Source organism: Myiozetetes cayanensis, unplaced genomic scaffold (assembly GCF_022539395.1).
Source record: "Myiozetetes cayanensis isolate MyiCay16 unplaced genomic scaffold, myiCay2020 scf5-8, whole genome shotgun sequence".
Classification (NCBI taxonomy): Eukaryota; Metazoa; Chordata; class Aves; order Passeriformes; family Tyrannidae; genus Myiozetetes; species Myiozetetes cayanensis.
Window position 1 is genome coordinate 16378960 of NW_026087742.1, and position 15630 is coordinate 16394589.

Genomic DNA, 15630 nt, shown 5'->3' on the forward strand with positions numbered 1-15630 from the left:
TTCGGGAAAGGTAGAGTCATTAATAGTGGCAACACTGTAATACATGCTAATTACATTTTTAGTAAATGTTTTCAGGGAGAGCGACACAAGCTGTGCCAGAGCCCAAGCCATTTATAGCCACGGTTTTATCTTTAAACCAGACTCTGGGTTAACAGAGTATTTTGCCTGGTGATAAGCTTGTCCCACCATCTCAGTGGGGCCATCAGCTGGACACCCTCAGATTTTTGTTCACACTCAGTAGCATTCTCCAGGCTCTGCTCTCCGTGGGGCTAGGCTTAGACAGGCTGCTGCTATTTATTTTCATTTCTCCAGTTGATATCTTTAGGCTCTTCTTATCCCCATACTGCTTTAAAAACCAGCAGGTATCTCAGTGCTGGTTACCTCATAGCAACCTTCTACCATTTTCAAAACTCTCTGTCTTCCACTCTTAGTGTTTGCTATTGAAGAAACTCCCAGGGAGTAACTCCTAGAAACTAGATTTTTAATTTTTGTTGTTGTTATTTACAAAGATGTTTTTGCTCTGTTTCTCCAACCTCTAACTTTTCAGTACAGGAAGCTTGTTTGAAGGTTCAGTCTTTGCTGAGGTCTTACAGAAAAAACAGTTTAACTGAACTTAGGCTCAGCAATGTCTATGCCCATCTCAGAGAGAGCCTGTGTCCTGAAAAAACCTGTACTGACCTGGGGTATTTTATTCCCATTTGTTCTGTTTCTAAGCACTATCCTCAACCTCAAATCCACCTCAGATAAATCTAGCAGAGAATTACCTTTAGACTCTCAACATACCATGTGTTAGCAACATAGTCAGGTAATGCCATCAATACCCACTGCTCTACCCACAGTACACCCAAACATATCATGCTTGTTCTATACCTATTAGAAAAAAGTAAATCCCAGACTTCATTTAATGCTGGGGCCCTTCCCTGGTCCAGCCAGCAGCACTGAACCAGGGTTGGTTGTATGTGAGCAGCAACGTGGACAGAGCAGAAGCAGGGACGCGTGGTCATCAGGGACGGCAGGGCTCCTGAAACAGGCTGCTGACACCACGAGGTGGGGACATGGAGTAAAAAAAAAAAGCAAACCCACACAGAAATAACCTCTCTGAAAACAAATTGCCAGTAATTTCTTTGCACGTAAAAATCAAAACATGCCTTACAGAAAAGCCCTCCCCATCCCTCCCTGGCCTGACCGCTGAGTGCAGTCTGTCTCACAGTGGAAGTCTGCTATTGCCTGTGGTTTTTCAACCACAGAGTTTTAGCTTTGTCAAGGCTTTGGCTGTGGTTTTGTCCAGAAAATGTATCTGTAACCTGCAGCAGAGGTTGGTTTTCCCCTTTCCAATTTACCTGGGTATATTGGGAGGCTCCACCTCTGAGCCCATCAGTTCATAGTTTTCTTCCTGCCTGTCATTTAGCAGTCACCTCTGCTGGTTCAACAGACCTAGAGACAGTGCATTTTCAAACAGGCATAAAATTCAAGTTGACTCTAATTATCTCAAGGTAATTTACCCATAAACTGCCAAGATAAGACCATCAGACTGTCCAGGTATCACTGAAGCTAAGAAACAAAGCTGTCCTGAGTACGCAGGAGCAAGCAGCTCATTGCTCATGCCTCGGATCGCTTTTAGTCCAACAATTCACCTTAAAGCAGGCACAGTGCAGAACATCACCCTCACTCCTCCTAATGCACTTTACAATGAATTAGATTTTAATATCAGAATATTACAGCTTCCAGTACCAAGAGATAATGGGTGAAACACAGGGTTTCCATGGGACATTGGTGTATTTTGTCTTTTATGTTTGTTCTGAGCTTTGCTTTGGTGGTACAATGCGCTTATATGCCATTACCATAAATTCAATTGTTTGCACATTCTCTCTCAATTTTCCATCCTCTGGCAATAAAGCTACATTTAGAAAGGGCTGTCTTTAGCAATTGCTTGCCATCCTTTTATTGATGGATTCTCTGAACATCTCATTGCACTTTTATTCTATTATCCGTTTAATGGTTTTTCATTTTCTCCAACATAGACAGACCAAGGAATGTTTTACCATAGTAGCTGCCACTTTCACTTTCCACTTGGGGGTAGGCCAGGAGGTAGAGGGGAAACAGTGGGGATTTTTTCCATGAATTAATTTTTAAAATTAACTCTACTTTTATATACTAGATCATCACTGCCTTGAAGAGTTTTACTCCTTATTTCTCCTCCGTAAAATAAAGGGTTTATTATTTTATACTGACATTTAAAATTCTGCTAATTTAAAATTCTGTAAGTGTTGACTGTTTAAAACATCTGATTTGAATCACATCACAAAGAACTCAAATGGAAAAAAATTCTTTTGACAATTTTATTTCAACCAGATTGAACTCACTAAACTTACCCAAAGACATTTCTATTACTACTAAAATCAGGTGATAGACACCTAGCAAATAATCATCATTTACTGTTTTTTTTTTAAAATTGTCCCTTATTTCATCCGGTTGCCCAAATAGGATGTGTCTGAATTAAGAACATGCCACTGTTTCTTAGAACCACAGTGGTTCATAGATAGAAGTGAGATTTGAAAGGAAAGGGGATATTTTTCACAAAACCAGTTGATAAAACAGTAAAAACTACAAACAACCAGGCACACAGTTGGGCACATGAGATTTCTGGAGTATAAGAATCTATGAACAGTTTTATCTATGATCCACAAAACTTGTAAAAACTTGTCCACTACAATGGACAAACCAGAGTTTCAGTATTCTTAGCTTATATGTTTTGTTAAGTCAAATTGTTCTGCTGTTTAATAAAAACAGTCTAGTCCAGCGATTTCTAGTGAAGTGGTATCTATTCCCTCTATGATTTCAGCAAAATCCCACATTCTGAAGGAATCATTTCCCATTTAACATCCATCTCCCTGCATACCAACAAGGTCAGCCCTTTCATGACAAAGAAGACTTCTTACCACTGCTCTGATGGTCTTGCATGGAGGTGACATTGCAACATCTGGAGGAAATGCATCTCTTTTCCATTCTGTTTGTAGTGGGATGTGTACTTCTTCAGGATGTTCTGTTCACCCACAGGACTACGTGAGCTATTGAGTAATGAACAGTAACACAGGAGTTATTAAATGCATTTTCAGGATAAACTTGTCTTATTAAGTGCAGTTTGAAGAAGCTGTTTTCCATCCTCATGAGGTGCTGTGAGCAGAAATTAGCTCCCAAGCTCCCTGAGATTTCCATTCAGGTCTGTGGGAAGCTCAGGCACATGAGAAGGGTGCCATCAGCCTCTGAGGGACCTACTCATTGCAGCCTGACGTTGGGATGTTTCCACCACAAAGGTAGAGAGAGAAGCGAGTCCTTGCCATTAGAAGGGCAAATTGGCCAAAATGTGTAGCACAGCAGACAATGTCTACTTAATTATTGAGCAGAAACAGGTACAAATGAAATCTGGTATACTGAAGAGGTGCAGTGAAATACCTAACAGCAGAAATAAGCAATTACATTTTAAAAGGCATTTAAATCTCAGTTTACGGTTAAATGATTACCAGTTCAATTCAATAATGCCTCAATATTGGATTAAAATGTATCTATATGACTGAAACTAGAAGTAGCCATCAAAATAAATCTTCTACTGCATATATTTGCCTGCTGTGTTTGAAGGGGTTTTTGTCATTGAAACATTAAGCTAAGACATGCACTAGATATCTTCTTCAAAAGTTTTTATAAAAAATAGCTGAAGGCTGAATAATTCTCCACAGCATTGTGGTTGGGGGGGAAAAAAAAAAAAAGTAAAACCCAACCAAAATTCAAGAAACACTTAGAGGGCAAGGAGAAGTAAAAGAGTAGAATCAGAAAAAAAAAAAAAAAAAAGACAAAAAAAGACACACACACACCCCCCACTCCCAAAAACAAAATCTCCAAAAAAACCCTCCAAAACCCCCAAACCACCACCCTTCTCCTACCGTTTTATCTAACTTGCAACATTCTAACAAATATCTAACTTCCATTGCAGGAGTTTATTGGGGTTGTGTGCAGGGGACAGCATCCTCAGGGCCCCAGCAGCTGCTGCATATGTTTAGCAGAAGGACGAGCCTGGCAGCCCTGAGCCAATGGCCCTGACTCCATCTGCTCAGAGTAGTTACAGGTGAACTGAAAACACTGCTAAAAAGGGAAGGTGTAATCCTACTAGCAAATGGCAGGTTAATAGTGCAACGCAGCTGAGCTAGTTCGAAGCCAACCACTTATCTGCTGTGGGCCAAGCTGGGTTTTAGTAACAGGCAGGAGCATTTTGCAGTTGAAGATGGGTTTATTCAAAGAGAAATCCTGCAGGACACTAACTACTTCATCCCACCTTAGCCTCAAACAGTGCAAACTGACTGGCTGAACCCCAAGAAACTGAATAATCCTTCAAAGAGTGAGACTGGACTCCAACAGGATGAGAAGTTCCTGTTTGACCACAGAGAAATAATTTTGTTTTCTTGTCACTGCTCTGTAACTGAGAAAATCATCATCTTGTCATGAATTTACAGATCAATTCATTCATGCAACAAAAGAAAAAATCTCCAGGAAGCACAGTCTCTTTGTTTGAACTCAATCATTTATTCTGCTCAATATCTTTCCAGGCTGAAATTAAATATTTTCCTCTTTCCCCATCTAAATAAAATGTGATCCAACACATTATTCAGTTCTAATCTATTTTGGCCAGCTACATTTTTATGCTGTTAAGGCAAAATTAATTTAACCATATATGCACAGGAATATCATCATGTTGTGCATGGAAGATAAAATCTCGCACGGCATTCGGCTCATGAATGTAGCTTCCAGGAGGATGTTCATTTCCAAATCGCATTTTTACCCCAATAGATTCTTAATTTGCCTTGTTCTATATGGTTTCCAGTCATCATTTTGTACGGCAATAAAAATCAGTGAAGCAGCAAAAGCTTACAGGCCTCTGCCTAGGTTTGATTTATATAATGACTGGCACAATATCATTGGTCTGTGTAAATGAAATTCATTCATCTCCCACTGTTTATAATGCAGTCATAAAGTGCATTATGTATTTATTGATAAACAGTCATTTTATTTGCAGTAGTGCTGGGAAAAAAAATGTGCTACCTTAATTTTCTTGTTCCATGTATCATTTACATGTAGAGCTATGTAAAACCTGTTTATTCCAATCATCTTCTGTTTCAAAGCCTAAAAGTAGACTGATACATCCTTATAAAGCACCATTAATTAAAAAAAAAACCAAAACCCAAAACAAACAACAGGCTGTGGCAAAAACTCAGACTTTTAAGACTTGAATTAATACTGATCTAGCCTTAAGAAAACTGCGTAGTGTTATCCCACAGCAGGAAAGCTGCAGCTCCAACCATTTTCCTGAAGTTCAATTTTCCCCTAATTAGGGGAAAAATAATCAAAGTGTCATTTTTCTGAGACATTTGCTGCAAGATTTTTTATTTAAATAACATTTGTTTAAAGAAAACAATGAAGCCTCACTCAAAAAAATCACAACTGTCTCCTGCACAGATTTAATCAGGTGGCTTAGTCCTACCATCAGGAAAAATCGCATGCACTTCTCCCTCCCCCCTCCCTTTTTTTTTTTTTTTTTAAGAAATGCTATGTGCCTTATTTATATCTCTGAAGGCATAATTTTATATCCTGTTTTCCTCTTAATTGTCCTCTTTTCCTCATGGTGTAGTTACACAAAATCGTATTTTCCATAAAAGCTGTATTAATTCTGGTGAGGGTCATTAGACTGACAGCTTTGAAGTACAGAAATTTTCATTTACCCTACAAGAAACCAGGAGAAAAGCAATAACGTGCCTTTATCCTAACCCTGAATGAACCACTTCTGAAGACTGCTCAGAGTAAATACAGTCTTGAGGGTCTGCTCCAGTTCATGACACCTCTCTGGGAGTGCTTGAAAGGATCAATAGAATCTCCTGTACAATGAGAATTCAATAACATGTCCCTTTCTATAAGGGATGTGCCTGTCTCCAAAAAAGCTTATTTCATCCCAGCCAAATCTAAGTTGTGGAAAGGTCATCACTTTAATTTAGCTCTGGGTTGTACTGAGTATGTTTGAAGCCCTGTTTTCAAAAATGTGGCATTTTACTGCACCAGAACTTTGATTTTCCACAGAAAGATTTCAGTAGGTTTTACTCTATGGTGGAAAAGTCAACTTATTTATTGCATTTTGTTCCTTGGCTTCTATTGGAGCTCTTACAGCTGAGTCTCAGGCCAGCATTTAGACTTGACCATCTCCTGTGCTGTGTCCTCACCTTGGAATCTGCATCCACAGCTTCCAGTGTAACTTTGATAAATGACAAAAATGAGAACTGATACCTTTTGTGCCTAAGAACAGTGCTGAAACACCCTGCAAGGGTAGGTCGAAGAAAGTCTTGTTATTTGCTGTTTATCCTCATTTCTTGGGGAAAAGAGAGGCAGTGGTGAAGGGAGAGAAGATTCCCCTTTCCCTAGCAACTAAATTCACTGTTCAAATCATTGACTGAAGCACTGAACACAAACATTTGCCTTTACAGCAGGCTGTGGCACTAGAAGCAGCATATCTCTTTTACTGCTTCTTCTTTTATTGCTTTGGGGACAAAAAACCCAACAACAACAACAAAAAAATCATACAGCCCACCCCCCCCCCCAAAAAAAAACCCACCACGAAAAACCAACCAACCAACTAACAAACCAAAACTGGTTCTTGAAGATCTCCTCTTCACAAAAAAGCCTAGGTAATGACTCTATTATCCCAATATTTATCTCTGGAAATGTTTCACCTATGAATTTGAGGCAGGTCTCACCGTGAGTTATTGCAGCATGGTATCATGATGCTCTGAGAACAGGGAAAGCTCTCAGGCATTTGAGAGCTGGATGCCAAGAGCAGAAACTCCAGAGACAAGAAAACATCAAGACTAAGCTGTCCTTGAAAGCAGCCCTAGCAAGGAGCCACCCCTTGGTCACAGTACTTATGAAAGAGGGAACTTGGTGGGACAGCGAGATGAGGAAACAAAAAACATTCAAGGAACAGCTTTTCAGGGGCAGAGCAGTGCCCTGGTGGTTACTCTCACAGTGACAAGCTGACACAAGCACCAGTAAGGAGACAGAGGTTTGCTCCACCATGACTGGAGTTGTGTTCCAGGTGGATTTGATCCATGAGGTATCGGAACTGAGGCTGGGATAGCCCATTTATTCCACCTCACCCACAAATAGGGGGTGGGTGGGGAAAGGAACTAATTTTGCTTCATGTAAACAAAACTCTACATTTAGGATGGTTTTAAATATTAGAAGAAGCTGGAGCTTGAAGTGTTATATGCTAATTTCCTTTTTCACATATTGAAAAGTAACATTCAGTTGTACAAATATTTTTCTTCCTCAGATTAAACTAAAAGCTGGATTTCTCAATTACTTTGGTCATCTTTAAATTACTTGGGTTATTCAAACATTTATTTGAAACTCCTTGTGAATCTTTTGCTAACATTTAATGACATTAAAAAAATTAAAAAAGTTCTTTTACTCTCCAAGTGCTGGAAGTCTCTTTTTCTTTTCTATCCTTTTTTTGATTGTCTCCTTTTAATCCTTACACATTGTACATGCCAGCTTCATTGACAAATGTGTACGTGAGCAGATATCTGTGATTTTTGGCTCAAGGAATATAATACAATACAGCATAGTTAGGACACTGCAAAACTGAGCCCAGAAAATTATAGGACAACCAGTGACTAATGCACAACCTAAAAGGAACATATTTGAATGTTTAGAGCTCAAAAAGAGCTTTAGGTTGTTGGGTTTTTTATTAGCACTTGCTCTTCTCCACCCCTAGAGAATACAAAGCTTTTTATAATTGTCATTCAAATTTATAACATGTAGATTTATGATTTATTAGTGTTGACCTTTCCTTGCCCTTCTTAGCTATGAAATTTTGAGGCTTATAATACAAAACAATCCTCAAATGGCTTACCAAATTCTAAAAAAACACAGAGAAAAATATAGAATTCTCCCTTCCCATCTCCAAAAAAAACCTGACAACAATCATCGACTCTGCATGAGAGTAACATAAATACTCTTCTGAAAATCCAGGTACATTGCAGATTGATATAATTCTCAAGCATGTAGTTCTTGACACCCTAGTATGTACTAAAAAAAATATCCTGCTTTCAATACTGTGGGAAAATAGAAAAGCATTTTCAATTTAAAAAAGACATGCTGCAGAGAGCGATCGCAGAAGTTTAATGACAGAAGCTTTTATGGCCTCTTAGAAATATTTTTCTGGGAAAAAAAGTAGTTACACACAAGAACTATTAAAACAGTGGGTAAGTCCTCTCTCGAATCAGTGGTTTGCTTGTGTTTTACAAGACCCCACTCAAAGCAGGGATCTGGCCTTTGTAGCCCATTTATTTACAAATTAAAGTGGAGGAAATGAACATATAATGCTCTTTACTGGCATCACAACCAAATATACAAGCCTTTCTCCCCTTCCCTGCAACAGTGCTGACTGAATGTGCTGTCCATACATGAGATGATCACAATGTAGTTGTACTTCATCAAAGATGGTGACAGCCACAAACAACAAGGCTTTTGGATGATTCATTGCTTTGCAGCCTAACTGGGCAGTAGCTGATGGGGATAGCTTGCCCGATGCCCAACAAAATACTTTTTGAAGAAGTATATACATTTTTTTCCTTGCCTTGCTTTGTTCCTTTTGGGAACTTGTGTTCCAAAATGCAGACCTGGGGGTGCTGGCCAACAGCTGGCTGTACATGAGCCAGCAGTGTGCCCAGGTGGCCAAGAGGGCTGAAGGCATCCTAGCCTGGATCAAGAATATTGTGGCCAGCAGGGTCAGGGCAGTGATTGTTCCCCTGTACTCAGCACTGGTGAGGCCACACCTCAAATCCTGTGTTCAGGTTTGGATCTCTCGTTACAAGAAAGACATTCAGGTGCTGGAGTGCATCCAGAGAAGGGCAGTGAAGCTGGTGAAGGGTTTGGAGCAAGAGTTTTATGAGGAGCAGCTGAGGGAGCTGGGGAGCCCAGAGAAAAGGAGGCTCAGGGGAGACCTTATCTCTCTACAACTACCTGAAAGGAGGTTGTAGTCAGGTGAGGGTTGGTGGGTTGGTCTCTTCTCCCAGGCAACAAGTGACAGGACAAGAGTAGATGGCCTCAAGTTGCACCAGGGAAGGTTTAGATTGGATACAGGGAAAAATTCTGTCACTGACATTGCGGACAGGCATCAGAATAGTCTGCTCAGGGATGTGACGGAATCTCTATTCCTGAATATGTTCAAAAAATGTCTAGATGTAGCACACAGGGATATGGTTTAGTAGGGAACACAGTGGTGCTGGGTTACTGGTTGGACTAGAAGTTCCTAGAGGTCTTTTCTAACTTTAGTGATGTTATGATTCTAAAGCTGGTGACCTGAGCAAAACTGTGGCCTGCTAAAACAAAACTCTCAATGATTAGTTTGAACAGGCATGGCAGTTAGTTGAAATCAAGTTTCACATACACTTAAAAGAAATATTTGTCTGTCTTTCAGGTTATCAAGGAAAGTCTTGAATGGGTTAAAAGCCTGTGTATTCACATCACTAAATACGCATGAAGATCCATGAACAGAGATGTGTGTCCAGATATGGTGCATGTCTAGGGAGCAGTAAGTCCACGTGGGGAGCTGTGCAGCATACAGGATGAAAAGACAGTTGTATTGCACCTAATTGTGTGATAAACTACGGACTAAATACAAGTAGGGAGAAAAAAAGAATTTTTAAAAGCTACAGTTGTGATTCTGCAAAAGGACATTTTGATTCTCTCATTCAACGTTATGGATCCGGCCACTGGAAATGACCCAGCAAGGATCTCATCACAGCCTTTTCTAACTGCACCACAGCATCTCTTGGCTTCTGAATGCATAAAAGAGCCACATCCACAATAAGAACTGTTAACCGTTTTCAATGAATAATTCAACAAGCTCCAGTCATGAAACCCACAACAACCACTGCAAGGAAGATGAAGTATTTTTGCTGCCCATCATTATGTACGTTCATGCCACAGGGATTTTTCAATTATTGAACAGTGTAGAATTGCCTTTGTTTGCAGAAACTGTCAATTTGAATTGTGTGGCGTCTATACATTCATTTATGTTTGCCAAAGGCTGCTTGACATTAGCTTGGCTTTTTACTCCTTTGCCACATGAAGGTGCAGATCAAAAGTACTGAACGATTACTAACGTTTTATGAAGCATCTTAGGTTGGATTCTTTAACTGTCAAGACATTTCCAATAATTTCTTCAGATATTTTTCTATCAGCCCTGTTAATTTTTTTTTTATTTACCAACTTTAACAGTATAAACAACTGCTGATGTTACAGAAGTTTGTGTCACAAGTAATAAGAAATTAAAGGTGAAGTAGCTAGCATTAACTTGAAAATGTTGCTGCTTTTATTTAATTCATGTTGAAATTGAACCCACAGCTTAAGAAGGAGCTGTCTTTTCAATTTACAAAGGATATGAGAACAGTGTTTTGAGCGGGCAACAATATTTTGCATGCAGATATACTGAGCTTCAGTTTGGTGATGTAAACAACTTATTTTAGCTAGTGATGACAGAAATGAAGGAGTTCCTGATGTGTGAGCTTAAAGGCAAGCATCTACTATTTCCTGAGGCACCAGCAAGAATGGAAACACACCTTGCAAATTACTATTATGTGTACTATGTGGCAAGAGACATTGCTTTTCATTTATTTGTGAATTGTGGGAAGAAATTCAAGTTTGTTCTATAATTATAGTTGTGGTGTAATCAAGTCCGTGCCTGCTTGTACATCCAGTGTCTGTATGTACTTAATTCCTTGGGTTCCAGGATTTTAGCAGATTCCTGGTTAGTTTTTGCACAGAAGAATCAATTGACTGGTAAGACAAAAATGGACATGAGGGACAGTGTTGACCCCCTCCTAGTCATCATCACAGCAACACACATGACTAACTCTCTCAGGAGCTACTCAGGAAGGAATTTTGGAAAATGCTAGATTTCCCCAGGTAGATCCCTACTATGCGTAGAGCAGTGTCTGTGCTTCGGTGTGCTGATGACCATCCTGGGTGGGGATCTGGCTGTCCCACGGACTCCCCAGACACCTCCTGCTGCATAATTGACCAAGTTCTGCATAGGTGAGGCTCTTGGAAATAGTAGAAATGTTTCCAGCAGATGCAGAAATGGTCACCATCTCTTGAACGGATTGGTGCTTCATGTTTAGATAATCAATAACTGTGGATCCAGTGCTGGTACAAAGGCTCTTACAATGGAGAATCCTGTTGCCATCCAGGCTACAAACAACCATCCAGTTCAAGAGATTTGAGTCCCTATACAGTCCCTTACTCAAAGGGTACTCAAATCAATCAATGGGATAAGCTTTCAAATAATTTGTTTTGATTTGGGGTTTTTTTAAGCACTCTGTCCACGTGTGCATGGCCTGAGTGCTGTAAGACTGAACGTACAGAAGTCCTCTTGATGGTTTCTACACTGGATCACATAAAGTTTGTGCATATGCTAAAAGTTTTGTGCTAAATGGAGTATTCTATCAGTGAGACAAATTCACCTGACCATGGAAGCGGTGCTACAGTTTTATAGGAAAAGAGAACTGAGAAATGTGAAGTGATAGGTTTGTTGAACCAGAGCATCCCAGAAGGGTACTCTATTTCATAACCTCTGTATCATCAGCATCTACAGGTGATAACTCATACTCAATAGCAAGCCACGGTCAACAGGGCAATGACAAAACCCACAAATAGAAACTTTCCTGGAAAGCCACTCTTTCTTATTGATTTAAACTTACAAATAATCTCCATAACCTAAAATTAATCACTCGACATTAAATCAGCTGCTAAACGTTAGGCATCAGATCTTCATTATCAGCTTCTTGAGCAGAAGCCCACAGAGTAGCTCCTTCCGAAGAAAATCCACACTTTCCAAATTGTTTACTAATTGCAGTGGAACAAAATGATCCCTTTAGAGCTGAACACTGTTAACTTTCTTAACTCTAAAGTAAACTTCAAGGTTCCCGAAGTGATTGAGTATCCATGGAGAAAAAGTTAATAATTAACAATGTTATGCCCCTCAGTGAGACCTGAGAGACAACTTACTGACTATGATGAAGTTTAACTGAGTAAGATAAACTCCAAAACGTAAATGCAACAAACTTATTCAGAAACTAGGGTTAAATAGTTCAACAATTTTGTACAAAAAATGATTTCTCAGATAGAGAGCTATTTGTATGTGTGCCCATCCACACACTGTTTTAATTTTTTTAATTTACTCGATGCCCTCTGAATACTTCCTGCTGCAGAATAATCAGGAAAATTCAGAAAAAAAAATGAAGTGATATTGTTATATCTAAGGATTTCCAGAAGCTTACAAAGATTCTACTAATTAGTACTCTGCAGCAACAAAAAAGCCATTGCCCATTAAACATCATACACCCTTTCTATTGCTAGATGTGTGTAACAATTTTGTTTTTTCCTCAGTCCTGCTGTATAAACATTAGAAATGCATAGTCACCCTAAGATTCCTGATAACCATCCATCCCTGGATAGCTGTGATTATGGGCATCCAAATCTAATACACTTACACCCCAGATGCATTCCTGAGGCAGGAATGTGTGTATCCATACACACCCGTGCTCTCTGCTGACACAGTTTCCTTTTTGTGAACCGCAGGCAGAATCTCTGCTCTTTACCTTCCCCATCTGAACTCCTTCCTTACAGAGACACCTAAGTGAGAGTTCCTCCTTTAATAGCTGGCCCCTTGCAGACATCGCCCTTGCCAAGTTCAGAATAGAAACCTGAACACACAGCCAGTAAGTGAAGGGACCACAACCATCACCACAGGCATTCCTGTGAAAGGCAGGGCACAATCTCAGATCTGCAGCCCACGACAGCCAACCTAAAAATCCAGTAAAGCAAGCTACAACATCTAGTTGTTGCTCGGGCTGCTCACACAGCCCCCACCCATGTAGCCTCTGTGGTAAGATCTCAGCCTTGTGTGGTGGCTCTCATGCACACACTGATGCTTTCCCTGCATGAGTGACTCTTGGCAATCCACAGCAGGCTGAAAGAACAATTATTTGATTATGTGATACAGCAATCACCCATGGGCCTCATTTCTCCTTGGAGAAATGCATTTGAATATACACTGCATCTGACACCATAACACCAATACAGGTGGAGTTATCCACCTGTGGTAGAGTTAATTTAACTTGTGGTCTGATCCTCTCTAGACACCATTTCCTGCTATCTGCTAATCAGTGTATTTTCAAAGGTACAAAAGGACCAATGGCAAAGGGATTAGTGAAGGGACTCATGATGAATACGAGGTTGTGAGCAACCACTGTGTCCTGCTCCTGACCTTTCTGATAATACATCAGTTCATAACTCAGAGATATTTATGACATCCCCATTACCTAAGCCCATTTTCCCACTTCTAATTTGCATAAATCAGATTGACTGTTACACATCTATCCTCTCCATAGACATTATGACAGTACTTCTAAAAAATTTTAAGTAAGGCAACTAACAAATAAGAAGCTCAGCCATTACCAAGTTCAGCTGTAAATCATGATCTTATCTTCCATGCTTCGGAAAACAGTTTGTCCTGCCACAAGGAAGCCAGCACAGCTCTTATTCCTGAAAAAAATCTGATTTCCCATGTAGCTGTGAAAAGAAACGTAGAGATACTTCAGACTCCAAATACCACAACTCTTGTTCTCAGCTTCTGCAGGCTTTTGTAAGCCTGGGGAATCAGCTTCACCTCTTCGTCCTTCAGCTCTCTACATACAAATCTGAGTCCTCTTTCTCCTCTGTTTTCCTTCAGGACAGGGTCCCTCCATCACCTACCAAGCCTAGTAGAGCTGGTTATTGCAGTCGTTGATATCCCAGTGAGGCAGCTTGTTTAGATCATGCCAAGAAAAGTGCCAATTTCAAAGCCATCCTGGCTTCAAGGCAGCGTTGTGACTGTGGGATCTGACACAGAGACACAGGATAATTTAGGCTGGAGGGGACCCCAGGTGTCTCCAGTCCAGCCTGCTGCCTGAAGCGGGGTCTGGCACAGAGGAATCAAAGCCCGAACAAAAGTGAGGTAAAGGCTGCAGTGCTGCTGTGTCACCAAGTCCTCAAGGATGTGTCAGGCCAGGCTGGGAAGAGGTGAGAGGAGCCAGGGGCCAAGTCTGACATCTGGGGACACAGACTGGTCTGAAAGCGATGGACTGGCTTCAGTGGAACAGGAAAGTAATAGCAATGGAAGCATCATTTTGGGGCTAGTACAAATAAAAGAATTCATGAACGTAACAGATGAGGCAGAAAAAAACCCTACATGGATCTACTGCACAGGCAATATGTTTTAACAAAGTAGGTCAGCACCACCTTTCACCCAACCCCTTTTGCAGCTCTGAAACACACCTTTAGCCACATGGAGGTGCAGCTTGGAATGAAAAGGTATGCTGCTAACAGGAAATAGTGGGGACTTCGGGCTGCTGACCTGGTGAGATTTTCAGAAAGTGGCCTGACATGGTTTTGGCTTGTTTTCACCACAGTTATTCATTTGGGAATTTGTGCAACAACAGGAACAGTAACAGTAACACTGTGCTTCTGTTATTGCTTGTTAGCTGTTACTCTTTTATCACAAAAATACTTGTCGGCTCTACCGTTCAACCTCACTTACCTTCCTCTGGCTGGTATGTGAACCTTCACTGGTACAGAGTCTTAAGGACCCTATGGCTTGCCTAAGCCAACTTCTTTCCTACAGAGGCCCATTAAAAAGCTCATGCATTTTACTGGGTAGTTATCATGTCCTCGTGATATATTTCTCATTATTGTAACCTGAAATTTCATTTCCATGTCAAGGACTCTCATATCTGTCTTCGTGATGGAAAAACCATAAACTGCTTTATATTTCCGTGGTGCCTTTAGGACAAATAAAGGCTGAATCAGTCCAGGCTTTCATTCTCAAATGTGTCCTGTAGGGGCTTCAAATGGATGCTGTGTGTTCTGAGTCTCAGTCCCTGACCACTGTTACATATACTGATGCTTCAAAAGCAGCACTTGAAGCCTGAGCAAAGATCATGTCTGCAGGGAGAAAGGTCATACTGAGCTGATTTTCAATTAGCTTTTTAATTAGGCAGGCTATGAAAAAGACGGGGCTATTTTTCAGAATACTGTATTTTTTCAACCAGGTCTGTTGGCAGCTTCCATAAAGTCAAGCCTTTGGACATGATCATAGCAACACTCATGTAGCACACCAGCTCCATGTAAAATGAACTCTTCTTTCATCAGCATCTTCACAGAATGGCATGCCAGCATTGGCATGAAAGGTAGTTCAGCACATATCATAGCAACTTAACTTGCAATAGATATGAGAATGCTAAAGGAGGAAAGATTAATTTCAAGGGTATGGTGCTAATATGCAAAACCTTTTTAAAGGACTGACTCTATTTGCAGTTTCATATCTGGGTGTTATTTGCTTATGTTATTAATTGTCTAGGTAGACACTTCTCCTGAGCCTTGACATCCATGTGTCTTAGCAACTGCAACTTGCTAGCTTTATGTTCTGTACTTAAAAAGCTCCCTTGGGACTCTGGATAAACTCTTTTATTTTTTATTCCTGGAGTTTTG

At 40.3% G+C, this 15630-nt stretch overlaps 1 protein-coding gene across 23 annotated transcripts in view; it reads right to left on the minus strand.

The window, feature by feature from the left end:
• Positions 1-15630, minus strand: part of CD96 (CD96 molecule) — a 103487-nt gene that overhangs the window by 41694 nt on the left and 46163 nt on the right. For 22 of the 23 annotated variants that reach the window (XM_050332428.1, XM_050332414.1, XM_050332415.1 and 19 more), the window contains one exon: positions 2940-3068. The gene's annotated coding sequence lies outside the window, so the exon portion shown is untranslated. Of the gene's footprint in view, positions 1-2939; positions 3069-13560; positions 13675-15630 lie in introns of all 23 variants that reach the window. The other variant, XM_050332405.1, reaches the window with a different exon arrangement.